This window comes from Armigeres subalbatus, chromosome 3, assembly GCF_024139115.2.
Source record: "Armigeres subalbatus isolate Guangzhou_Male chromosome 3, GZ_Asu_2, whole genome shotgun sequence".
In the NCBI taxonomy this organism is placed as follows: domain Eukaryota; kingdom Metazoa; phylum Arthropoda; class Insecta; order Diptera; family Culicidae; genus Armigeres; species Armigeres subalbatus.
The window spans coordinates 367,062,022-367,089,386 of NC_085141.1; the positions used below are offsets into that span (position 1 = coordinate 367,062,022).

General features: G+C 39.9%; 1 protein-coding gene across 1 annotated transcript in view; it reads left to right on the forward strand.

Annotated features, from left to right (window-relative positions):
- Window positions 1–6,261: 6,261 nt before the first annotated feature.
- Window positions 6,262–27,365, forward strand: part of LOC134226360 (beta-1-syntrophin) — a 728,606-nt gene continuing 707,502 nt past the window's right edge. The window contains exons 1-2 of the mRNA XM_062707096.1: window positions 6,262–7,182; window positions 18,869–19,372. The gene's annotated coding sequence lies outside the window, so the exon portion shown is untranslated. The remainder of the gene's footprint in view (window positions 7,183–18,868; window positions 19,373–27,365) is intronic.

A 27,365-nucleotide genomic window follows, 5' to 3' on the forward strand; every position in this document is an offset into this window, starting at 1 on the left:
ACCCCTCCCCCCACACCCTCCCTCTTCTCCAAAGAGCATCCTTAACCCCCCTATCATCGTCTCCTTAAGATGAAGAATGTGTGTTCCAAATTTGGTTGAAATCTGCCAAGGGGTTCGGAAGTTAAACTGAGTTGATCGATAACTAAGCAATACCCCTCCCCCCACACCCTCCCCCTTCTCCAAAGAGCATCCCTAACCCCCCTATCGTCGTCTCCCTAAGATGAAGAATGTGTGTTCCAAATTTGGTTGAAATCGGTCAATGGGTTCAGAAGTTATGCTGGAACATACATACAAACATTGAGTTTTATATATATAGATAGATAAGAAAATTGCTTACCCCGCGCGCGTGGCATTTCATTTGAAATGTCGCGGAGAGCAGTCCCAGCATCGGCGGAGTTGCTGAGCGAATTAATCGGTTCTTCTCAGGACCACCATTCTATACAAAGGAAGAGGCGAGGCGAATATTATTCAAAGAGCAAATTAACCACTTGGCGACGCCATAATGTTGCCGTCCGTAGCAGAATCACGAGTGTGCCCCCGGGGGGAGATTCTATATAATATGAATTCGTATGAATGGCATCAGTGACAGCCAAGTGATTTGAAAGCCGAATGATCGATCATCGATCAGATCAAACGGTCCTTTTAAAGGCAATAAATTTTACATGAGAGAAAAGGAGTTTGACTGAGAGTAAATTCGTTTGAAAAATCAAAATCATCGACTGGACGCAACTATGACGTCTGTACTTTTGTAGGAAATCATCCAGTTGTTATTGTCAGCAGCAAGTAAAATTCGAGCAATCATTTGGTTGCTGTTATTTGTAATTATGTACAAAGAGCGAAACACATCCAATCATAAAGATGGCATCTAAAGGATCTCAATCTTAAAAATTGCATCTCAAAAGCACAAAATATAATCGCATGGCGATGCAGAAATTTGATGTCGGAAGTGCAATCACAAGCGTGCGTCGGAGGGAGTAGCTGGAGTAAATATATTCATATGAATATTGGTAATGTGATCGCATTTTGACGTGAACTACGTATAAGGGGGATACTCTGATACAGGGTGTAAGATGAATATTTCAAAATTGGGGACCGTCACGTAGTCATGTAAGATTTTAAACGATGATCATTATCATTTGATGGATTTCTGAGATTTATATATCAAACGCATTGGAAACTCTCCACTAATTTGCAAATGTTATTGAAACTTTTGATTATCAACGTTAAACTAGTGGAAATTTCAATTCTTTCCAAACCCAGTAAAAAATTCAGACCCAATCAATAATCCTGCATCCCCAACACGGACATCAGGTTGTTATAAGTTACGGTCCTTTTCGCCCAGCGCTCCATTTCTCTATGCATAAAAGACTGAGAAAAATAGCAATATAAAATTGGTCGATTGGAGACAAACTTCGATTAGTTACGCAGAACTTCGTTTAGTTAGAAAATTTAAATGCATGGATGATATCAGTAGCAGTCAACTAAAATTTTCATTTTTGCTATTGGGGATTGGAATTGCACATTATCGAAGGTTAATCGGTTCTTTTTAGAACCAAAATTTTATACAAGAGAATATTTATCCGAAACTAATTTTATTCAAAGTGCAAATGGCGATGGCGACAGTTCAATCAAAACAATGCCGTCAGTAGCGAAATCGCGAGTGCGCTTTGTTCACCGAGGTGCGCCTTCAGCGATTTGACGGCAATTATCCTTGATTACTGACATTTTAATGGTTAAATACAGTAAAGATTGCAATTTAACCTGACAAATTATTATTTGCAATAGAAATTTAGTTAAGCTCATTTAGAAGATTTTTCGAAAAATAAGAAAAAACAACAATGAAATTGAATTTTTTCCCTAACAAATTAATGAAATTGAATGAAAGCCTAACAAATTAATCAAACAAAACTAAACTTCTCATATTAAGGGGAAGGGGGAAGTGGAAAAAGGGGGTAAGTGTAAAAATCGACTCGAAATATTGGAATGGTACATACTTTACAGTTTTTATCACATCATAACATTGTACAAGAATATACTTTGATGCCCACACTAATACTATATTAAAATTTGTATAATACATACACTAACACGGTTAACGCTTGAACTGTAATTTTAGGTTTCGCGAAAAGTTGATTTTTGTATTCATAAAATCAATTCTTATTTGCACCAATTGTCTTTTTTTCAAGTGAATTTATATCACAGGTGACCATTATAATACAATTAAACTAATCCCATTCAATTGGTAGTGGTTTGTACCAAGAAATCAAATAATTCAAAGATTTTACACTTACCCCAGGTATCAAACACTGCGGGGGAAGTGGATAATGTTCTAATTACGCAATTTTGTTTCTTCCATCCAGGGATTATTTCGATAGCTGTAAATCTTAATATTGTACTGATTGGACTCATATAAATGAGAAAATGCTTGATTAATCCACCTATCGTTATTGATGCCTTTCACATTTCTTACATATGAAAAAAATGTATAAGAAAGTTAAAAATAGCACTGATAGGTAAATATATTGTATAATTCACATTAATTTTTATTCATAACAATTTTCGTCGTTGAATGCAATTTTGTTTGCGAACAAATTGGTTAAGGACAAGTGTATAGCTGATAATTTGTGAATAGCTGATAATTTTGTACGTGCTTCGCGCACACACATACATACGAATACGCACATACAGACATCATCTCAATTCGTTAAACTAAGTTGATTAGTTTATAACCCTGTAAGTCCCAATTTTTCTTTAAAAAGTACATCTTTGGGGTGAACATAGAGACTTTACGTACACTAAGTGTTCGAGGAGGCAAAACCAGCCCTCCCCTAGCTATTACGAGATTTCATTGAGGATCTATCCCTTTAAGGTAATGAAATTATTCCACAAAAGATACTCAGAGCAATTATCGTATTGATTTTAGTTATATATAACTACTCATCACTATTGAAGGTCAAGGTAACATGGGTTTTCCACTTACCCCATCCCACTAGCTCAAGTGGAAAAACAACTCCTAATTTTAAAATCTATTTCCATAAATTTCAAGCGACCAAAATGGTATGAATTACCGTACAGTTGGTGCAAAATTGACTGTTTTTGATAGCCCATTTTGATTGAACGCATTTAAATCATTCAAACTGGTTTTACACTAATTCAAACATGAACTATCGATTTTTCCTTTTCCTCTTCCCCCAGTATACCTTATATAAAATTCGAGAATTTAACAATTTTGACTTAATTACATAAATATATCAGTTGCTTTCAAAATGTAAATTTTTAATTGTCGTATTCAACAAATGTTATGTTTTGAATATTGCTTGAAACCAGTGTTGTCTCAAAAGTAATCAAAAGAACAATTTTGTACTATCCATGAATGATGGGACTTGCTAGGTTCTTCATTTCACCAAACGGTTTTACGTAGTTTACGTCGGGCGGTCGTGTCTTGTACACAACCCTTATGATTTTTTTTATTTTATTTAAATATTTTTATTTTCATTTGTTCAACGCCGGATTCGTTAGTTATTATAGGTTATTATTATATTTATTGAATGGCTACTCAGTCTGAAAAGTTTCACAACGAGTTGTTTGTTTACCCGACATTATTATTTAAACATTGCTTTTGCTACTCAAAAAACAAAATTTGAAAAGACAGCCGACAGCCGACCAGTGCCGGCAACAGACCACCTTCCCCTACTAACGTTGAAGTTCGAACCTATTAAAGAAATCTATAAAATGTTCAAAGAGTTCTGGGTGAGTATTCATCACATTTGTTACTTATTAGAAAAGATTTCGAACTAAATCTTTCTTTATTCTAAATTCAGTGGGAACATTTCACCTCCAGATAAATTATGCTGGATTGTACCTATAATTCGATCTAAAATTTTATTCGTCAAGGGAAGAACAACTAAAACTGAGCAACTAAACAAGTCACGCAAACATCAATTTATTTGCTTTGTTAAAAAAATGAAAATGTACGAATAAACTCCCAACAAACATTGGCAGCTGATGAAGAGATTATAGCATTAGAAATATGATTCTTCAGCTAAATAACTAGCTTATTCAGCTTAAATTGTTTGTTGTGCTGTATGCACATTAACAAAACTACCAGTGTTTATTTCTCGTGGAATTCTTTCGCATACCAATAATGTATACGAATAAAAAAGAATTTTGCTGGAAAAACATTACTGATAAAACAACTAGGCTACGTGTACCAGTTGTGGCTATAGCACCAGTTGTCGCACTAGTGCTTTATATGCCAAATGACCAATCAAATCACCGCAAACCAAGTTCATATCGATAAAGCATATTCATATGACACGAAAACACCTTTGATTTCCTCCAAGAAGAGCAAAGCATAATTGTAAAAATTGATTTTGCTTAATTTTTATCGTCCTTTGCACCAGTTGTGGCACTCTTTTCTCTTCATTGGCATCACATCCCCCACTGGGACATTGCCGCCTCGCACCTTAGTGTTCATTAAGCACTACCATGGTTTCCGCTACCTGTTGATGGTGTTAGTTTGCGTGGGAGAGCCATCAGATTCGTCAAATCGTCGTTTGAATCTTTGTTTACAAAAGCAGATAAGTTGTTTTGAAAATTTTGTCTTGAAATACAACTGGATCATTTTGGTCACGATTTATCATATTAATGCTCATTTAGCGTCATTGCAAGAAATAGTGTGTGCAGCTCGTTGCAGAACTCGATTTTTTCAGTACTCGTAGTATTTATTCCACTCGGTACAACTTGTGCTGAAAAAAAAAACAACTTTTATAACATAATAAATTTTATCTTATTTTAATCACATATTTTGCCCCATTATTCCATAAACATAAGCTTAAATGCCCTCCCTTATCGGTTTACCACCCACTTTTCTCACTGTTCACATTACTACGTCTCCCCGTTCATCTCAGAAAGCTCAACGCTCTCACCATTTTCACGAAGTGAAATTGAGAGACTCTCTCGTTGCCATACCGCGCGGGCAATGCTCTCACTGAGTTTTCCGATGCATTACCTACTCCTATCGCTTGTCGAATTCGATGCACGTGGATGCGCGGGCGCGGGCATCACGATGTTTTGCATTCGCGTGCTCTTGTCTTCTCTTTCTTCTGCTTCTCGCCGTTTTATGAATGAGCGTACACGCGTCGTGAGACGCGCGTATGATCAAAACAATAATAAAAAATCTCCTTTGCTGTCGAGGTGCGGATAGTGCGGACACAGTGTACCAAAACATGGATTATTCTTCTTCTGTGGTGCTGGCATAGCATTCCACAAGTGAAACATTGTCGCCGCCCAGCTTAGCATTTCATTTATAAAGCACTACAGCAGTTATTTACTATACAAGGCTTCCTAGTAGGGGAAAATGATCCAAAATATGCTTAAACTTCATTTTTGAACGAATATTACCATTGTTTTATTACAATTCAATTTAATTTATTCATTATCGAGCTACAACGAATAGATTGAGAATAATTTGCAATCTGCGATTTTTTCACCTCTTTAAACCCCTAAGGGCCAATTTCTTCACCTCCGCTTAACTCTTAAGCGGTGCTTACCCATACGCTTAAACTTGGTTTAAGCACTAAGCGGAGGTGAAGAAATCGGCCCTGAAACGAACAAACAACCATGCGTGCACCATTAATTTCTTATGCAATTGAGGGTCTGTCTCATTTGGAGAATTAAACTGAAATTAAAATTAAAAGTGACATTTCAATAATTATCAAATAACCCTGCTCGCAGAGCAAGATTACTTTTGACAGATATCGAATCATTTTGCATCGATGTCTTATTGGAATTGCTGGGTAGCACCAACCATTCTTATGATTGGGTTATTTGCTAATTTTCGAACTGTCACTTTTAAGTTTAATTCTCCAAATGAGACAGAGCCTGAGTCATTTTTCACCTCCATTGTTTAGTTTTATAGTTGATAGTTTTGCCCAAGGCCCATTTGAAGAATACAATTGTGACAATTCAGAGTCTACTGAATATCAATTCCTCCAAACATTTACTACATTCAGCGACCACTGTGCACTGTGCCTGACCGGACGCTTGGGTTGGGGTGTGAGGGCAGAGTGAGTAGCGCGCTTGTCTCTCCACGCTTGAAAGCCCATATCATCCAAGAGCTTGCTCTGCTGCGGGAGGCACTGCTGAGAGTTCTGCTGAGGCTGGTGCGCTCCCCATTTTGGGGGCAGCCCGTCGGGTATTCTCACATCTGGAGACACTTGCTTCCGACAGTCATCGTTTGACGTACGGTCGGTTCGGTTCGGTTTGAATGCTGGTGCGAACGACGGTCCTGGATATCTTAGTGGATATTGAAGTGTTTTTTTGAGCTTGAAAAATAGACTTCAGCTCCAGACTTCAGAACGGATTTAGAATTTTGGGGTGCTTCACGAAGAGTTTGTGGAATTTCGGATAGATATTGGGCGTTGGGATACCTTTTTCGATATTTGACTGGTGGGAAAATCATCAGTGGGAGTGTTATCCTTCGCCAAAACAAACTTGCGTTAGTCTGCAGAGGGAGCGGAAGTGATACTTGAATTGCAGAGAATCTCTAGCCTTAGCTTTCGAGAAATGGATTAATGAGTGTTGTGTTTACTGAAAATTAATACTAGAAAATCCCAACTTGATACAGAACTGACCTTTCAGATCCTCCGATGCGAAAGGAAGGACGAGGTATTGTGGGCAGAAAATCGATTAGAAGTGTTTCGTTCATATATCGATGCGTGTTTGTGACTATGTGCGTAGAGGGTGAGTGGTGAGCAGCAAGTCGCGGGCAATTTCAAACCACAGATTATCAATCAACATGTATTGAAGTGAATCTCGGAGCTGCAAAATCCGGATTCAGACGAAGAAAAAAATAGTGTGGGCCAGTGGGGAAGAAAAATTGGCTGAGGTTCGATATTCCGCAGATGCTGCGAAAGCTGCACTTGTAAATGTAGTGAGTTACACCGTGAGTAGTGAGAAACTTGCCACCCGCGGTGAGAAAGAGCGGGGGTTGCGATTCTGAGAAGATTCAAGGGATGGTGTTAAAGCTCCAGAGCCGGTGGTGCTGCAATTAATCAAACATAAATGTCAGGCATCCAGCCTGGATGTCACAGTCGACTGGAAATTGTCAATTCCAGTGATAGAAGAATAAATAATTAATCTAGGTGTGATTGGATGTTGTAGCAAGGACCCATTTCACAGGTAAGAACTATGTCGAGTCCTGCTTCAGACGACGGCAGAGGAGAGAATGCGTGCAGTGTGCTGCTGTGATTGTGTGAGTAAGTGGGTGCATGAGTTGGGAGCTTCTGTTTATTGTAAATGTGCATGTGAATGCGTGCAAGCGCAGCGTTGTAAATAATGAATATTACAAATCTCACCCAAATTACTTATGGTTTTCCCGGTTGTCCTATTCGTTCTGGTACGATAGGTAGACCATCGGTAGCTTTTTAATAAAATATAAATAACCAAATTTGGAGCCATAGGATTTCCTTCGCTGAGGTTGGAGAAATAATCCACGTTCACTCTAGATCTGGATCATGGTTTATGGTTATGGATGGTTTATCAAGAGCCTACAGACTCTTCATTTTTTTGTTGAAAACAATACAGCACCTCTGTAATAATTTTTTTCAATTTTTTTAAATTTTTCCTGATTTTTTTTGCAAGACTTCAAGATGAAGCATCTAACATTTCGGCGAGGCAAACACCCTAGGGAGACTAACCTACAATGTACTAGGCGTCTCTACGCACTGTCCATACCAGAATGCTGATTCGCCGACGCGTGGTGCTTTGTTCCCAAAGAGCTGCCAGCTAGATGGCATTTTGCATCTTGAATTTTCCGACATCGAAATATTTTCACTTTTTTAAATGTGAATATTATCAATACGATTGAGATTTTTTTATCATTTTGAAATTGCTTCAGCCAACTATACTGTTTAACTATTGCATGAGGTAAAAATCGATACAGCTAAGACATTAAAGCCGCCTATGCTTAGCAAGGGCATATTGCCTCTCCTTCCCCTAATTCTTCGTTATTTTCACGGAAAATACTTAGGAATTTCTGCGCCATTTTCATAACAATTTCCGGAAGTTTTCATAACAATCCCCACAATTTTCGCCTTTGTATTTTTTATGGAACGGCCTTGCTTGGATTTGCCAGTCTGATTCGCAGATTTTCATAATCGGAAAATGAATAATCCAATTAGTCTACAGGATAATTGTGTTTTCTTATTGATACTTCACCATTTGATTAAAAGAAGGCAAATTTCATTTGAAAACGTTGACTGATTTTGAAGAAGGGAGAAAACCCATAATCGCCTTATTCCGGGGAAACGTCTATTTCTAAAGAAGGAAAATAAATTTGCCTTTCTCCGGGCAAACGTCTATTTTTAAAGAAGGGATCACATTCACTATCAAGAAGGAAACACATTAATCATTGCTTTTCACTGGGCAAACCATGATCTCGATAAAGGGTTGAATTAAAACCCCTCACACCCTATCAGGTAGATCTACAGCTCATCGAATTGTACCCCTGTATCAATATATTTTTATATATTTCTTTGGCCCTTTTCAATAAACATCTTTCAAAAATAGAGAAGATGTGTACCAAATCTGGTTGGAATTGATCCTGTGGAGAGTTACACTGAATTGCTCGTTTTCTAAAGACAACCCCTCGTCCTTACCCTCCCCTATTCCCAATGATCATCCCACCTCTTTGTTATCTTCCCCTTAGGATAGAGAATGTGTGTACTAAATTTGGTTGAAATCGGTCCAGGGGTTACACTGAATTGTCCGTTATCTGAATAATACCCCTCCCTTCAGACCCCCCCTTCCAAAATTTCGCTTCCATTGATCGGCTCCTCTTAGTGAATATGTGTACAAATTTGGTTGAAATCGGCACTGGAGGTTGGGAGTTACACTGAATTGCTCGTTTTCCAAAGACAACCCCTCCCCCATACCTTCCCCCTTTTTCCAATGACAAAAGTAACACTGAGTTGATCGATAACTGAACAATACCCCTCCCGACACACCCTCCTTTTTCCAAAAATCATTCCTTACCCCCTATAGTCGTCTCCCTAAGATGAAGAATGTGTAATCCAAATTTGGTTGAAATCGGCCAAGGGGTTCAGAAGTTATACTATGTTACACAAACATTCAAACATTGAGTTATATATCAGAGTGTTAGTGATTAGTCATAAATTTAATCATGATAATGGTTTTTTTAGTCATTATTCATAATCATAGAATTTTTTCGTAATCAATCATACTCCAACGGTTTTTTCATTATTCATAATCGTTAATCATTGTCAAAAATGAATAAATAATTAATCATAATATTTAATCCTAGAGTTGAATGATTTAATCTTAACAAATTTAATCATTCGTTGGAAGCTTTATTCATCAACGCTCTGATATATAGATTTCTATTGCGCTTCTTCCTTTTCAATAAACATCATTCAAAAATAGAGAATATGTGTACCAAACCAGCTTGGAATTGATCCTGGGGAAACGGAGTTACACTGAATTGCTCGTTTTCACCCTCCCTCCTTATACCCTTTCCTTTTTCCTAATGACCATCCCACCCCCTTTGTTATCTTTTTCTTGGGATAGAGAATGTGTGTACCACATTTTGTTCAAATCGGTCCAGGGGTTCATAATTTACACAGAATTGCCCGTTTTCTGAACAATACCCCTCCCCCCATGCCCCTTCCCCTTTTCCAAATTACCCTTCCATATGATGGTCTCCTCTTAGTGAATATGTGTACAAAATTTGGTTTAAATCTGTCCTGGGAGTCGAAATTTACATAGAATTGTTAGTTTTCTAAACAAAACCCCTCCCTATTTTCCAAATGACCATCCCACTTTGTTAACTTCCGCAGAGGATAGAGAATGCGTGTACCAAACAGAGTGTAAAATAATCGAAATTTTTTGGTGAACTCCACCTTTCTTCACTTGTCAGCTCACTTCCAGACACATTCATAGTCGGCTCTGGACTGTCAATATTCAGTTCAATATTAGTCATTGAATATTTATGCACATTATATAAATTGATAAATTATCTGAAATCTGAACACGTTGCAAATCAGTAGAGTAATGTATTACATAGAACTGAATCAGATTTTCATCCCTGAGGCACTTTCAACGGTAAATATCAACATAAACAATGCTAATTATGTTTTTTTTCTGCACATAGTTAGCACACTCAGTGACAGAAGAATGAATGAGTTTATGGAGTAGTCGTCTGACTATGTCATTCTATGTTTTGAATATTCATGCGATGTTTGTCAAAATTCGGACCGGAGTTGCTTCATGAAGATGAATATTTCATGCTCTGGTACCAAATTTGGTTGAAATCGGCCAAGTGGTTCAGAAGTAGTTAGCACATACATATGTACATATTTTCTTCCGCATTATTCCACTTTTTCTCATTTTTCTTTCCCTTATTTTTCGCTTTCTCCCGTTTTCCCTCTATCTTTTTTCGCTTCTCTTTTGCTTTTCTTTTCTTCTCCTCATCAACAGCTTTTTTTTTTGTTCGGGATGAACCACTGCGTCCATTTCATTGAATTATTGAAGTATACCCGTGTCATTTGTTTAGTGCATATCTTTCTGCTCCATTTCTATTGAGAAGAAATTAAGTAGTCGTCTTTTATTCAGATATTTTCTCAAGCTAAGGTACCTAAGGTACCGCTATTTATACCCTTCCAGAAATGGCTTATACCAACTCTCAAAGGCGCGCCCCTCAATCAGTTTTAACTCAACAATAAGTGGGATAATACTGATGTTGACCATGCATCGGTTCTAAAATTCTAACATATTTTTGCGTCATATCATGAGTTCTGAATTCGTTTTTGTACAGAGATCTGATTTCATTGCGTTTGGCATTTCTGAATCCTTTACCCAGAGCTCTAATCAGTCAGAGGGTTCAGCAGATCCACCAAATTCGTATCCGCTTCTTTCCTAATTAATCAGCGCTCTGGAGCATTGAGATTCATGCCATCGGCTTTAAAACCAGCCTACGATTGAGTTACGTTTTTATAATTTACTTCATTGACTCCATCCAAAAGTGGCAAAGGTGGGTCATCTAAAAGCAGATTATAGTCGTTCCATACTCTTCCGACCATCACTCATAAGTATTAACAAGAATAGTAAGAACTAGAGCACAGTGTGGTAGATCTTTCTCCGTAATGCACCACGAAAAAGGTGTCTACCCAGCATTACAGGCTCCGTTAACTGCCTGGCTAATTGTTTCACCCCCAGGCCATTCATCCCCTCGGCACGGGTCGCCTGACACCTTGGGATTCGGGGTTAGGGACGTCATATTGTCAGTTTCAGTGTTTAACCGAGCCTGGCGACATGACCGGATTTACACCGTTACGCACTACTTCAGAGTATCCATATCCCAGCGTAACGAGAAATCAACAGCTTTGTGGTACATCAACTTTCGACGGGAAGTAAGAACAGCTGGACTTGCGGCGTTTCTGGCTTTTCCAAGAATTCGGAAATCGATAGACAGAGTCGTTGAGATAGGGATGACGTTAATTGTGGTGCATCATATTCAGGTGCATTATAGACAGTTTGTGAACAAGCTTGATTTTTGAGAAGTAGTTCCTGTCCGTCTTGTTGTTTCGTTCTGGAAAGCTGCAGAAGTGCAGAGTCGATTTCTAAAGAACAGCTATACTGAATCTCGTAGCTGGATTATGATGCCCTCAATATTTCCTTCACTGGTTCAATATTAAACATAGGCAGATCTGCATCTACAGAATATATTTCAATTTCGTGTTGATTATTTGTACAAGACTCGAAGGTTCGAGCAGCTTGAAAACACGTGCGAGGATCAATTCATCAATCGATTCGAAATCATTAATATTACAGGTTTGGAACAATTTCTGTCGTCCAAATCTCATCATTTGAAGGATTTGTTCAGCTTCTGATCAAATAACCGGAAATGTTTCGATATCACAAGCATATCCTTCATTTTTCAGTAATCAGATAATCGTTTTCCGGTTGAGCATGTCTATGGACATCGTTCGTCTCAGTTTTTTCCTACTGTGGCGATTCAGGCACTCGTAGCGCTTTTTCCAGTCCTTCCACTGGAAACAATTTTTTATCTGGTTGCGACAATTATGATACTTGTACTCGTCTCGCTTGAACCAGTCTTTCCGTTAGCGCCAGTCCTAATACTGGAAACAATTGTTCTTCCGGTTGTGGTACTGTGCTAGCAAGTCATTTACTGCAGTCAACGTTTTTTTCGTCGAATGGTAATTGTCCGCTGCATTCGAAATCGTTCCCTATCAAATTAGGATTTAGAGTATCCAAAGCTTTCTCAAAAAGTTGGGTAATCAGAATCAGAATGAGCAATGAGCAGAAGTTTTTTTTTTAACGGAAAAAAACACCATAGGCGAATATATTTTTCCGTCAGCGGAACAGATCGGAGAAGGTGGGGGGGGGGGTCAATATACCCTAGTAACCCTCTGCGCGTTTCGAACGGACTCGAGAATGCCCCTGAAACTTGAACTACGCACATTACCCGATCCATTTTCGCCTTGATCAACCGTATCAGTTTATCCGGAAATCCGTGTTCGTGCATTAGCTGCCATAGCTAGTCCCGATAGATTATATCATATGCGGCTTTGAAGTCGATAAATAGATGATGTGGGGGCACGTTGTATTCGCGGCATTTCTGCAATACCTGACGTACGGCGAACAGCTGAGCTGTGATAGAGCGTTCACCCATAAATACCGCCTGGTACTGTCCGACAAACTCTCTTGCAATGGTGTTAGTTGGGGGGCATACAATTTGGGGAAGTACCTTGTAGGTGGCGTTCAGCAATTTGATTACGCGGTAGTTGCTACAATCCAGCTTATTGCCCTTTTTGTAGATGGGACACACTCCACTCCTGCGGCAGAACCTCACCCTCTCAAATCTGCAGCCAGTGCCTTACCACCGTGTTTAAACAGCTCTCCTGGTAGTTCGTCAACTCCAGGGGCTTTATTGTTTTTCAGCCTGCCGATTTCCTTCTGGATTTCCTGGAGATTCGGAGCCGGAAGTCGTGTCCTGCTCGCGTGCTCCTAGGTTCATTACCATACCGCCACCGTTGTATGCCACATCGCCATTCAGGTGCTCTTCGTAGTGCTGCCGCCACCTTTGGATCATCTCACGCTCGTTTGTGAGAAGGTTCCCGTTTATGTCCTTACACTACACATATCGGGCTGTGGAACGTGGCCCTTATGTGAACGGTTTAACTTCTCATAGAGCTTTTGTGCGTTATCAGCGCGGTACAGTTGCTCCATCTCTTCACGGTCTCGATCTTCCTGCTGGCGCTTTTTCCTCCGAAAATTCGGAGTCTTTACTCACCGAAAACCACATCTTTCTAATAATCAGTATTCGATTCTGATCTATCTCGTAGTTTCGCGCAAAAATGCGGTGTTAAAGATAGAACAGAAAAATTTAGGATAATATAGTGCATTGCACTTTTTAGAGTAGCCAACTGCGAAGTTTGATCACCATGGCCTAAGATTCGCAACCTGGAATAAAATCAAATACTGAACGACCAATCCATATGCGATTCCTATAGAGTTAAAACTCATGATTATTAAGCCAATTAATTGGAGCACACCCGAAATGTGGAACAAAATCGACTGAGCGTGGCGAAGCAAAATTTATATTTTTAACCACCCTAATTTTTTGTTTGCTGTCACCGGTGCTGGAGCTTACATTCGCTCCGCGATCAATTTTCAGTATCTTACTGACTGATCTTCAGTATCTTCATTTTCATTTATTTAGTTAACATCTAAACAGATAACAATGAATCAACAATTTGACGCCACAATGCACGGTTCGAGGCCGCATCTCTCCATCCTCGGATACGCCCCACGCTCGCCAAGTCGTTCTGCACCTGGTCTGCCCATCTCGCTCGCTGCGCTCCACGCCGTCTCGTACCTGCCGGATCGGAAGCGAACACCATCTTTGCAGGGTTGCTGTCCGGCATTCTTGCAACATGTCCTGCCCATCGTACCCTTCCGGCTTTAGCTACCTTCTGGATACTGGGTTCGCCGTAGAGTTGGGCGAGCTCATGGTTCATTCTTCGCCACCACACACCGTCTTCTTGCACACCGCCAAAAATTGTGCTAAGCACCCGTCTCTCGAATACTCCGAGTGCTTCATACTTCAGTATCTTATTGCTGACTAATATCGAAAACTTATCCAATTCTGAACAATTAAAAAATAGATAAAGTACCCTGCCTACAGCCGGCATTAGAGAGATATGAAAAAGTAATTTTAGGAAAAAACAAATTACAAAAGACAAATGCGAATAGAGTAATTGGGTGGGATTATTGGTTTCCCGTGTTAAAACCCTTTTCATGAATTAAGTAAGGGAAAATTTGCAAAATGTAATTTTATTTATTTCCATGAATATGGTTTGCGCATGTGAATAAATGTCTAATCTAATCAATTCACAGTCTTTTTGATCGAAATTGTTTTAAATGACGCTAAAGGTAGCCTCATATCTCGGGAATCTTGTTCATTGATTTTGTTCCCAAGTGCTTCTAATTTTCTACAATGCAATCCCGCTGAAATGGAATCGAAATTTGCAGACAAGCTGATCTGTAAACTAGCATTAAGGTGAGGACCGAGATCCGAACAAATTTCTCACGGTTAAAACTGCCTTAAACTCGATTTTATTTAGCTGATTTATAAATTATTTTCGTTTTCTTCATTTTTTACAGTGGATGATTTCGAAATATTCAAAATTATTCAGAAAGACTTTGAATGATTCTAAATTTTTTGAAAAGAATCAAACGATTGAAAAATATGTGCTAAAGTAGATTTGAAAGAAAATAGAACTATCTACTTCTCGAGCAAAAAATTCGTAAATGACCCTAATCTGGAAATTTGAATGTCTGTCCCTGCGCTATTGATGTTTTATTGACGTTGAGGCGTGACCTGATTTTTAAGATATACTTTCCTACCAAGTTACCGGTTGCGTTCAATCTGCTAATGAAATTAGCCAAATTTTAATGTTTTCTGAAGAAGCAGAAAAAAGACATGTTTCGAACAAATTGATATGAAATTTGCAAAAAGAAAACAACAAACAAACGTGTCTCGGAGGGACTCGAACTCTCAACCTCCTACTAGATAGGCGTGATAATAAGACCACTTAAAGGTCACGATTGGGGAAAAACCATCAGCATCCGAGTACCAACCTCCACCGCAGTTAGCTCTTTTTTTGCAAATTGAATATCTTAGGGATGCTTGATTAGTCCAATCTTCACATATGCTTTACTGTTGTACATCCACATTCAAATACGTACGGCCGAGTTGCAGAATAATATGCAATTAATTGTTAATATTTTGCAGCTATTTGGAAGAATGAGCATGCGCATGGTGACCGTGCATTTCGTAGTCGCTACTCCGTGATTGACCGGAACAATCGCAATTGCTCTTCCTCATTGGCATTACATGCCCCACTGGGACATTGCCGTTCATTAAGTACTTCCACAGTTATTAACTGCGAGGTTTCTAAGCCAAGTTACCATTTCTGCATTCGTATATCATAAGGGTAACACGATGATACTTTTATGCCCAGGGATGTCGATACAATTTCCAAACCGAACATTGTCTAGACCAGCACCGGGAATCGAACCCAGCCACCCTCAGCATGGTCCTGCTTTGTAGTCGCGAACCTTACTGCATGGCTAATTAAGGAGTGCCCCCATACTATCAGAATAAAGTTATTCCGAGAGCTTTAGTTTTTTTTAAATGGCTACGTCCTCACTGTCTATCGGGGATGGGAAGGAATTGATGATGCAATCACTCGCCCACTGCAAGCCACGAGTTCATGAGGAATTTTATTGAAATCTGGGGGTAGGTTTTATGGCAGAGGTTCATCTTGCTTAACGGGTTGCCAATGTGATAGTTTAATGAAAGAGTGGCAATTCTAATTGGATGCCGAAACGAGATTTATAGCGCTCATTTCGAATTCCAACAGTTATCTGCTAGAACTTACAGGGGATGGACAAAATAATTAGGATAGGCAAATTTTGCGTAAAATTAGATGTGTTGTAACTATCTTAGTTACCATCCGATTTTGACAATTCAGGCATGCCCGAACTAGAAAATTATTACAGTTTGACAGTATGTCCATGGTACCGGCTATGGTCACCGGATTCCGGAGATATTCCGGGTCTTTCGGAGGTAGGTTCAAAACCGTATTTTTTAGGTGGATATTAGGAGAAGTTGTGATTGAAAAGTGAATAATATTAGTAACCACAAATGAAGTAGGGCTCTTGTCAATTGGAACCATATATTGAGATTTGGACTCGAACCAGAATCATGTGAGATATGGCCATTTATTTATAATCGGTTCCGATCGATACTTATCAAAGGGGTCAGGCCACAACTTCATTTGAATCTCGCTTTTTGATAGATCGTCCACTATGATTTTATTCCAGAAGGTTTCTTTTGTGTCAAGAATCAAAAAGCAATTGATTAAACGGATCCTGGAGTCGCTGGGATGTCCCCGGGGAACCTGTGAATGGGGACATTTTAGTTTTACCACCAAAACCAGTCATTCGACGGCTCTTTTTTTCATGGTTTTCGATCAGGAAGCGAAGTATGAATATAAAATGGTCCATTGACTGCTCTGACCGCTTCCAGGACCCACGGATTGCCCCTGGGGAATCTGTGGAAGGGGACATTTTATTTTAAGCATCATAACCAGTCATTCGACGGCTCTTTTTTCATGGTTTTCGATCAGGAAGCGAAGCATGAATATAAAATATTCCATTGAAGGCTCTGACCGCTTTCAAGACCTACGGCTTGGCCCCGGAGAACCTGTGGAAGGGGACTTTTTAGTTTTACCACCAAAACCAGTCATTCGACGGCTCTTTTTTTCATGGTTTTCGATCAGGAAGCGAAGTATGAAGTAGGCAGTCATAAAACTGAAAAAAAAATGATTCGAGTAATATTTTTAAAATGATTCTGGTATTTCATATTTATATCTCGTTTCCTGATCGAAAAACGATTATTTTCACAGAAAACCCCGGGGCAATTAGTAGTTCCTGAGAGCAGTCAGAGCCGTAAATGGTCCATTTTATATTCATACTTCGCTTCCTGATCGAAAACCGTAAAAAAGAGCCGTCGAATCACTGGTTTTGATGCTAAAACTAAAATGTTCCTTTCCACAGGTTTCCCTTGAGCTATCCGTAGGTCCAAAAAGCGGTCAGAGCCGTCAATGGTCCATTTCTTGTTCATACTCCACATTCTGATTGAAACCCATGAAAAAAGAGCCGTCCAATGATTGATTTTGGTGTTAAAACTAAAATGTTCCCTTCCACAGTTCCCCTGGGGCAATCCGTAAGTCCTGGAAGCGGTCAGATTCATTAATGGTCCAATTTATACTCATACTTCGCTTTCTGATCAAAAATCACGAAAAAAAGCAGTCGAGTTATTGGTTTTGGTGCTGCAACTTAAATGTCCATCTCCACAGGATTTCCGGGGGCAATCTGTAGCTCCTGAGAGCAGTCAGAGTCATCAATGGTCCATTTTATATTCATACTTTGCTTATATGAAAGAAGAGCTGTCGAATGATTGATTTTGGTGTAAAAACTAAAATGTCCCCTTCCACAGGTTCCTGGAAGTGGTCAAAGCCGTTAATGGTCCTTTTACATTTATACCTACTTTGCTTCCTGATCGAAAACCATGAAAAAAGAGCCGTCGAATGAGTGATTTTGGTGCTAAAACTAAAATGTCTTCTTCCACAGGTTCCCCTGGGACATCCCAGCGACTCCAGGATTCGTTTATTCAATTGGTTTTTCATTCTTGACACAAAAGAAACCTTCTGGAATAAAATCATAGTGGACGATCTATCAAAAAGCGAGATTCAAATGAAGTTGTGGCCTGACCCCTTTGATAAGTATCGATCGGAACCGATTATAAAGAAATGGCCATATCTCACTTGATTCTGGTCCGATTCCAAATCTCAATATATGGTTCCAAATGACAAGAGCCCTACTTCATTTGTGTTTACTAAAATTATTCAAATTTTAACCACAACTTCTCCTAATATCCAGGTAGCATACCTTAGAATTTCAGAGGTAGGTTCAAAACCGTAAATTTTAGGTAGAGTTGAGAGTGTTTAGACTAAAAAAAAATAATTCAATCTTTTTGAACATTATATTGTTGAACATTGGGATATATGTATTGCATGAAAATGGTGATTATTTCCATTTATGATGCGATTTGTAGAAAACTCGGACAAAAAAAGAAAAAAAAAACGCTGTCTCATTCGTCATGTCCCCTTCCCATATAATAAATTCTCTGAGCCGTGCGGTGGTAATTAACAATATCATTCATAGTATAAATTTATTTTCGAATCACTCAAGTAGAAAGCTTGCGACGCAATTGCAACGAACTGGATGGGACAGAAAGTGTGAAAAATTTGGTAGTCCATCGAGGCACTCCCAAATAACAGGAATCAGTTGTTCTGTTCTACGGTTGTTCAGACTAACTAACTGGACAAAATGCTCAATACCGTTTACGGGGACTTTTTGATACTTGAAGTTCCGGTGCTACAGATTACTGTCTGATTCTCTAACAGATTCTGTTTAGAATAATGTCATACCGAATTAGATAAATCAATAACTTTCATGTGATTGGGAAACAAGCTTCGCATTAGCTCGGTTTCCAATATTTGGATTAAATCGCTTTCCATGAATATTTTTCCATAGGCAATTCGTTGTTTTCCACGGAAAACTCTCACCTATTTGTGAAGCCTACACATTTCAATCCGAGCCATGCGTTTCGTGAGAGTGTGCGTGCATATAAATAAAATCCGACTATATGAAGCGTTTGATTTTCCATGGTTGTTTTTCCTTTTTCTCTTTCCAGCGTTTCCGTTCGGCAGAGTTTTCCTCCCGCCACCGTACACACATATATTACGTAGGTACATCGGTTTTATCGAGAAAAGGCAGTCGCATGTGACAAATTGGTTGTTCGTGTGTTTCCTCCGAGCGATTATTCATACGCTGCTTGTGGTGCGGTCGTCGGTCGGTTTGTCGGCGAGTGTGTGTTCCGATTAATAAGGAAAGGTGGAAAAATTATTACCATTGAAAGCTTGCGTTCAGCGTTTTTGTTTTGCCCCCAAGGGAGAAGATTATCTGGAGAAGAAACCTCGCGCCTGGTTCGATGGAGGAAGCCCAAGAAGTGCATAATCCCACCCATTAGCCTGATGGTGGTGAGCCGGTGAGCCGAATCGGTGGAGGATTAGTGAACGGAAAACTGGGTCGAGGTGGCGGTGTGGTGGACTGAAATAGACGAAGTAGTTTGGAACGGCCGGTCAGTGGACGTAATTTCGCTGCCGTGGTGAAGAGAATCGAATTAGTCAATGAGAAGGTGAGTAGCGGATATGTTTAGTCTGGGCTATTATTAGGAAAGGATATTTATATGAAGGGTACATTAAGGTAAAAGCTGTTGCGTGCGTGTGGGGGATTATCAAGATTAGCGTGGGTGAGGATTGTTCTTGGAGCAAAAGAGCTTAGTGCTTTGTTAGATGTCAATATTTTTGTGCTATGAATATAACGTGTGAAATCTTTAATACAATAGAGATATTGTATTGCGTGTGATATGTCGAAAACTGCACGGGTTGTAGCATAAGTTAATGAAACGTAAGCATATTTCCGAAATAGGGTCTGAAAGATATTTTAGGACAAGTACTCTTAATCAACAAAGGCAGACAACATTTATATCTCGTCTTAACAAATTCTAAAGTGGAGGAGATGTAGAATTTAATTTTAGTTGATTTAACTATAGTTATAGTTGGGCTTCGAAGGCGGCTTTTAGAATGTAAACATTTGCAGCTTATCATATTTATATCTTTGGAAGAAGTTATGTATCCCAATTTCTGATTTTAAGAAATACTCACCAATAGGCAAACCAGACTAGTGGTTCGTGTTTAGGCACACTTGAAAACTCGGATAAACTGAAGAAAAAAGAATAAAAACCGTGCAGATTTAGTAATGAAGTTGGTAAATAGGGCAGTCGATATTAATCTTAAAATAAACCAAATTCACTGGACAAATACACTTTTGAACTCACCTTTTTTAAAACTTGTTTTGAACTTCATTTAGAAAATGGATTATTACCAAATACAAGGCATATGCGCGCCCATTTGGTTTGATTTTATGCCCAGATACGTCGTGTTACTACAGCAAACCAATGACAATTGTCAGAATGACACATGAAATATAGAATTTGTGGCCAAATAGACTTCAGGTACTGGCCACTTTTCGAGATAAATATCTATTTTGCACAAACTTGAATACTCAGCTGTATGTTGCTTTTATACAGTGATAAACAATCAATGTTTCACATATTTGATAGAAAAATCTGATTTCATAGTTATCACGGGCGGTTCAATATAATGAACCCCGGTGGAAACTATGGTCGTGTGCAGTTAGGGAAGAGGTGGTTTGCCCCTCTACGGTGGTGCATATCCGATCGAGCGTCTGTTCTTCATGATGGTCATCTCTCATCTTCATCGGGAGCACACTCATACTCGTCGATGCGCTCAAGGACCGTGGATTCGGCGTCGTAGCGCTGCAGGAGGTTTCTTGGAAGGAATCAAAGGTGCGAAGGTTTAGAGGTTATCATACCATCTACCAGAGCTGTGGTAACACACACGAGCTGGGAGTAGCTTTCATAGAGACGCATGATCGGGTGGTGACCGATCAGTGAAAGAATATGCAATTTGTGGATCGAAGGCCGATTTTTTCAAACTAAGCTTAACCAATGTCCTAAGCACACACTGCAGAATCACTGGTAATTATAAGGTCGCATTCTACGCGCAGCTTGAACGTTAGTAAGACAGCTGCCCAAGGCACGACGTTAAAACCATAATAGGCCTGGATTCGTTAGATGACATTTCCTATTCTTCCGAGAAGTCGTTGGGAGTAGGATAATTGTTGTTTGCATACCCTTCAAAGGCTGGTTCATGTGGACTGACGGTGCTCTGTCCAAGAGTATGTGAGCTGACGAAATGGTGACGCTGGAACTGTCACTAACGAGCCACCAACATTTTCCTCGCTGTGTCGTGTCGCTGTGTCGCTGTGCAGTGCCTAACACTTTCTGCACTGTTGTAGTCACAGCTTCGTGGATATTTTCCCACAATTTGTTGACGTCGCCAGATCCGGTGGCATCTCCTATCCGCTCGTCTAGCTCCTGGTGGTACTGTTCAGCAACTCCTTCAACTGACAAGCGTTGGATATTGAAACGCATCGTTCTGTTGCTTCGTGAATTCGTGACGCTGGAAAGTCGCGCCCAAAGTTTTGCAACTACAAGATAGTGATCCGAATCGATGTTTGGACGTCTGAAGAAGCTTAAATCTATAACATCCGAGAAATGTCGTCCGTCGACCAGCACGTGGTCTATCTGTGAGCAAGGGTCTCCATTCGGATATTGCCAGGTCTGTTTGCGGATATTCTTACGTGCGAGGTAGGTACTGCTTATTGTCATCCCTCTAGCAGTAGCAAAGGTTACAAGTCGCAGACCATTATCGTTGGTAGCGGAATGAAGGCTTTCCGTATCAATGACAGGGCGAAAAAAATATTCTCTTCGGATCTGGGCATCTGCATCCCCGATGACAATATTTACATCGTGTGTTGGCCACTCTCTGTAGACCTTATCGAGGCTCTCATAGAACTTATCCTTCACGTCATCAGGCTTATCGTTCGTTGGGGCATAGATGCTGATCAGGCTATAGTTGAAGAATTTGTCCTTCATTCTCAACAAGCAAATGCGGTCGCTTATCGGATTCCACCGGATAACACGTTTCATCTGCTTCCCGATCACTATGAAGCCAACTCCTGCTTCTGCTCTGTCACCGCCGCTGTAGTAGATGTGGTACTTGAATGAAGTGTTCGCTATGGGATCCATCGCCCGGAATTCACGTTCTCCAGTTCTGGGCCACCGTATTTCCTGGATTGCTGCCACACTCACGCCGACCTGCTGCAGCTCATGAGCCAGGAGCCCAACACGTGCGGGTTCATTCAAAGTTCTCACGTTCCAAGATCCGACATTCCAATCTTTATCCTTTATTTGTTGCCGGGTCTTCTTCTTCTTCTTCTTCTTCTTCTTCTTCTTCTTCATTGGCATTACATCTCCCACTGGGACATTGCCGCCTCGCAGCTTAGTGTTCATTAAGCACTTCCACAGTTATTAACTGCGAGGTTTCTAAGCCAAGTTACCATTTTTGGCATTCGTATATCATGAGGCTAACACGATGATACTTTTATGCCCAGGGAAGTCGAGACAATTTCCAATCCGAAAATTGCCTAGACCGGCACCGGGAATCGAACCCAGCCACCCTCAGCATGGTCTTGCTTTGTAGCCGCGCATCTTACCGCACGGCTAAGGAGGGCCCACGGGTCTGTTGCTGTTAAATCAATCCGTTTGCTCTACTTTTGCCTTTCTTGGTAACTGTAGAAGCTTGGGTAGGCTACCTTACCACGGTTGCGCTACCTACATCGCGTTGAAGGGGCTGCCTTCTCGATGCTGACACGATGCAGCATGATGTGCACAGTTTAGTTTAGAGTCCCTCGCTGGCACTCGGGCGATGATCAGCCGCTCCCAACACGGAGAAAAGACACTCGATCAGATTTGCACCTCCGGAGAGGAGCAAATCCCCCCTTCCCTGTCAGCATACGACCATAGTTCCAATCGGGGTTGGTTACCCGATCTTCCCTAAGGTTGCTCGTATCCCGGCCAGCGCCACGAGGAGGTAAGGATAGGAGTTGCTGGGTAAGAGGCTAAGGACCGCAAAATGGGGTACGCGAAGTACTAATGGTACGCTTTACCCACCATTTGCCGTGCCGATACAGTCCTAAGACGTTTGAAAAAACCAAACCGGATAGGCAGCTCCTACCGAGAAGTGATGATAAATAGGATTGTTCTCACTCATTTTGTGTTGACGATTATATTTTTTTCGCACAGCTGTGTAACTGAACCTACGCACATCACCCGATTTATCGTCGCCTTGATCAACCGTATCAGTTTATCCGGAAATCCGTTTTCGTGCATTAGCTGCCATAGATGGTGTGGTAATAATGTCTTCCTTAAATGATCGCATTTGCTCGGATTAAGGCGAACATATGACGAAATGCTTCTTAGCATTAACGCATTTGCCCGGTATAAGGCAAACATAGGAGATTATGCTTTCTTTTGATGATCGTGTTTGCTTAATATAAGGAGAAAAGAGCTGATTTTAACCCTTGATGCTATCAGCGTGTGTTAATAGATTCACACATCAGCGTGTCAATCGGCGAGCAGCAACCCAACTCTTCGCCTCTTCTAGTCAGACCTCGGCGGCGTGCACACGCATCCACGGAGAGTCGCTGTCACAACTTCGTTCCGACCATTTAGGGTCACGCAATTACCTTGAGATGAACGCATTTGCCCAGTGTAAGGCGAACATAGGAAATAACGCCTTCTTTAACTGAACGCGCTGGCCTGGTTTAAGGCAAAGTTGATAATGCGTTCTTTTAATGAACGCAAATGCGCTCAATATAAGGCGAACAGAGCTGATAACGCTTTTTTTAATGAACGCATTTTCCTGGTTTAAGGCGAACTAAGTTGACAATACCTTCTTTTAATTAACGCATTTGCCCAGTTTAAGGCAAATATAGGCGATGGTGCCCTCTTTTAATGGACGCATTTGCCTGGTTTAAAGCAAACAGAAGAGATAACACTTTCTTTAAATGATCACGTTAGCAAGGTAAAACGAAACTTAGCTTGTTCCATGCTACGGGAGGAACAAGAATATTCGACAAACAGAGAAATCCTCTCTTTCTAGGGTCTTGTCGGCATACTCTTCTGGTCACAGTAAGGTTTATCGCCAGCTTTCCGCAAACTTCAGAAGCAACATTTCTACGCCGCAGGCTATATGTAACGGGATTTTATGGAATGAGAATTATTCGTTCTATACTGTTTTCAAACAGTTCTAGTTTTATGAAACGAATCACGAGTCCAACACGGTGAATCTTGTAAAAGGACAATCGGTTCGGAAAATATTTACGGATCTACGATAAAAATTCTCTGAAAAATTGTGTAATTTTCTCGACTGGACTCGCTCTGCTATTGAATAAGTTGTAAAGCAATTATTAATCATTTACATGTATTAAAAATAAACTTCTTATGATTAATTTTTTATTGAAATAAACTATAAACTTGAAATCAGGACTGATTCGGGGTAGTGTCCCATTCGAGGTGATGGTATTCTGGGTAGTGTAGCCCCTGTAACAGATACAACACAGTCATCTGCAAGCTGTCTTAACGTGCATTGCGACATGAGACACTTGTCATGTTTCTGACATGAAAATTGTAAAAAGAGGGCTTAAACATGAGCCCTGGGGGAGACTTATGTAGCTAATTCAAGAAGTTGTTAGGTCACGATGAGAAAAATTCATACACTCCTCTGACAACAAATTGTACAAATAATTATTCAAAATGGGCGAAAACCCACTTGGAGATTGTCGGACAAGACTTCGACGCGAACGGATCAAAAGCCCCCTTGATGTCAAGAAAAAAAAAACAGAGCTTAATTCCTCTCTTTGAAGAAGGTATGTTGAATTTCTGAAGTGAGCAACGCAAGACAGTCGTTCGTTCCTTTGCCTTTCCGGAAAATAAACTGTGTATCCGACAACAAACCACTAGAATCAACTCATTCGTCTAGCCGACGAACAAGCATCTTGTCTAAAAGCTTTCGAAGACACAATAGCATCGTGAAAGGACGATACGAATTACAATCGAGCGCGAGCCACAACAGCGTCTGTTCTCCATGTTAGGGAAGCTGATCATCGCCAGAATTCCAGCACGGGAATCTAATCATTACTGTAGCAGTCGTTGGGAGTAAGATGATTGTTGTTATTTTTAGTATTGTCTTTAATTAAGAGGCTTTTAGTCTTTGGCTGGCTCAACTCTGGCTCTAATAGCAAACGGGAAGTAGCATTACGTGTCATTGTTATTCTAATTATTTTCATTGCAGGTGCCAATGAAAATGACATTTTCGATTTTCAAAAAATGACATTGCTCACAAGTTTCATTACCCCAAAATATGACCCCATGCAAAATTTGAGCTCAACCGGACATGATTTAGGAGTGCCTAAAATTCATCAAAGTTTTGAAATTTTTACACATGAAAATTTTCCCAAGGGGGCCGGGGTCCAAAGGAAAAGTCAAAAATCGAATTTTTGTTTTTGATGCCAAATGACTTAAAAATGCATTAAACGTCGAGATCTGATGCTATTTAAAAAAAAATCGAACATTTTTGGGACTTTTTTCAAATGATGACAATTTTTTTCATTGAATTTTAACACGCAAACGTTTTCGTAGCCTAAAATATCCCTCTATGAAAAATTTGAGCTAAATCGTACATGATTAATCAAAACTTTTTTTTTTCTCACAAGGGGGAAATAATTTTTTTGTTTTTTGATGCCAAAGGACTCAAAATGCATGAAATTTTGATAATTAATTCTTTGAAAAAAATCGACTGATTTTGGACTTCGAAAAAATTTCTTATGACGAAAACAATTTTTCATCGAATTCAAAAACCAGATGTTACGCAAACATTTCCTAAGCCCTAAAATATGCCCCTATGCAAAATTTGAGCTCCATCGAACACGATTTGAGGGTGCTCAAAATCTTGCTATCAAAATTTTGATTTTTTTGTAGCTTGATCTTTACACGTTGTGTTTTTAATTCATGCGGTACCGCGTAATAATATCCGCGTAAAAATAAACCTCAGTGTAATAAACATTGCCAATCTGACAATTTTCTCCGTAAATCTGATCTCAAAAGTTTTTAAAGTTACAAAAAAAATCTAAATTTTGATTGCAAGATTTTGAGCACCTCTAAATCATGTCCGATGGAGCTCACATTTTGCATAGGGGCATATTTTAGGGCTTAGGAAATGTTTGCGTAATGTCCGTTTTAAATTCGATGAAAAATTGTTTTCGCCATAAGGATTTTTTTTTCAAAGTTCCAAAAAAGTTGATTTTTTTTCAAAAAATTAATTCTCAAAGTTTCATGCATTTTGAGTCCTTTGGCATCAAAAAACAAAAAAAATCCCCTTGCGAGAAAAAAAAAGTTTTGATTAATTTTGAGCACCCCTAAATAATGTCCGATATAGTTCAAATTTAGCATCGGGGGATATTTTTGGCTACGAAAAAGTTTGTGTATCGTCTGATGTTAAAATTCGATCAAAAAAAGTCCCAAAAATGTTCTAAGAGAAAAAAAAGTTTTTTTTTTCAAAAATTATTTTTTTGAAATACCATCAGATCTCGACGTTTCATGCATTTTTAAGTCATTTGGTATCAAAACCAAAAAAAAATCGATTTTCGGTTTTACTTTTGGGTCCCTCTTGGGAAAATTTTCCTGGGTAAAAATTTCAAAACTTTGATGAATTTTAGGCACCCCTAAATCATGTCCGATTGAGCTCAAATTTTGCATGGGGTCATCTTCTTCTTCTTATCGGCATTACATCCCCACACTGGGACAGAGCCGCCTCGCAACTTAGTGTTCATTAAGCACTTTCACAGTAATTAACTGCGAGGTTTCTAAGCCAAGTTACCATTTTTGCATTCGTATATCATGAGGGCTAATACGATGATACTTTTATACCCAGAGAAGTCGAGACAATTTCCAATCCGAAAATTGCCTAGACCGGCACCGGGAATCGAACCCAGCCACCCTCAGCATGGTCTTGCGTGTTTAGTTTGTGTTACGTTTCGCAAAGAGGGGTCCTAGTTCATAGCCGAGTCTGTTTGATTTCAAGAGGGTTTAGGTTGTGGTCCGTTATTTCTTGAAAATTGACCAGTTTCAATGCAGGGGTCTTCATTCGTTGGATTGTCGTGGGGTGACGCCAGGTTTACTGTAGTGTAAAGTGGACGTCTTTTAAGGAGCTTATGATGTTCCTCTTGTCCAACGGGTTGCTTTGTAGGGCCGAATAGGCGTTGGAGATGTTGTTGTTAATGCGGTCTGTGTGGTAGTATTGACATATGCTGAGGATATGGGCTGTTATATGTTAGGCTGGAATTGCACTCCTCGCATCTGTTATGAAATTTACAGAAATTTCGTCGTTTGCCCATGCTGCCGGGACTTCTCTGCTCAGAAAACCGTCGTTTCTTCCGAGATTAGCTACTGCGTCTGGGTATTCGTTGCCTCGTATTCCTGCATGGTACCCAGATGAGCGTGATGTTGCTGTTGACTTCGGACTCGATCGCTTGAATCCATGGTTGCCTGATAGCTGGCGACGCCAGTGCCGTTAAGACACTAGCCGAGTCCGATACGATGATGATTGGAAGGGTGCTGGGTATGACCATGGCCCTGAAGATGG